Genomic DNA, 1,431 nt, shown 5'->3' on the forward strand with positions numbered 1-1,431 from the left:
ATTCAAACTCTTAAAACTCAATAATAAAAATACAACACAACTAAAACTATAGCCAAAGACTTGAAATAGTCATTTCTCAAAAGAAGACATGTGAATAACGTATAATAGAAACATGAACAAGATCTCAGTATTCGCAGGGACATTCAAATTAAAACCACAGTAAGACACCCCTTTAAATTTGCTAGTCTGGCTATAATCAAAAAGTCAGACAATACGAAGTGTTGGTGAGTATGTGGAGAAACTGAAATGCATATACAGTAGCCCCTCCCTTATCTGTGGGGTATACATTCCAAGACCCCAAGTGGACGTCTGAAACCATGGACAGTATCGAACCCTGTATATTATGTTTTTTCCCCCATACATACGTACCTATGATAAAGCTCATCATAGGATGAACTTCATAAAGTTCAGCGTAAGATTGTTTTCCTTTCTTTACTGAGAACTTTCACCTTTTCACTTAAAGGAGGCACTCTATGGCTTCTCTTTGGCCTATCTGAATTGCAAGCATCATTACTTTGTCATTATTAAGTAAATTAAGGGTCACTGAACACAAGCACTGCAAAACCACAACAGTTGACCTGATCACCTAGACAGCTACTGACTAACAGGTAATGTACATAGCGTGGTCATGTGGGGCAAAGGGATGCTTCCTGTCATGGGTGGGACAAAGCAGGACAGTGAGAGATTTCATCACACCACTCAGAATGACACGCAATTTAAAACTTATGAATTATTTCTGGAATTTTTCATTTAATATTTTCGGACCATAGGTGACTGAAACCATGGAAAGCGAAAACGTGGATAAGGGGGGGACTACTGCACGTTATTGGAGGGAATGTAAAAGTACAGCCACTTTGAAGAACAGTCTGGCAACTTTTTGAAACGTTAAACAGAAACTTGCCACATACAAGGGCAAATCCTCTCTTACAAATCTATTCGAGAAAAATAAAAATAAATGTCCACACAAAGACATGTATGTAATGTTCATAGCTGAATTACTCATAACAGCCAAAAGCTGACAACTATCCAAATGCCCATCAACTTGTGAATAGATAAACATATGTGTATATCTGTATAACAGAATAGTATCCGGCCATAAAAAAGAACATATTACGGATATATGCTACAACATGGTTGGCCCTCTAAAACCTTATGCTAAAGCAAAAGCAGCTGGATGCAAAAAAGTACATATCATATAACTATATTTGTATTAAATGCCCAGAAAAGGTAAATTTATCAAGATATAAAGGAAATCAGTGATTACTGAGGACTAGATATAGAAGTGTGGATTAACTACAAATGTGCACAAAAGAAGTTTTTGAGTAATGAAAATGGTCTGAAATTATACTTTGCTGTTGGTTGAAAAACTATAAATTTACTACAAAATCATGTAATTGTACATTCACAATGGATGAGTTTTATGGTATGAAA

This window comes from Propithecus coquereli, unplaced genomic scaffold (assembly GCF_000956105.1).
Source record: "Propithecus coquereli isolate 6110/MARCELLA unplaced genomic scaffold, Pcoq_1.0 Scaffold134, whole genome shotgun sequence".
Lineage (NCBI taxonomy): Eukaryota > Metazoa > Chordata > Mammalia > Primates > Indriidae > Propithecus > Propithecus coquereli.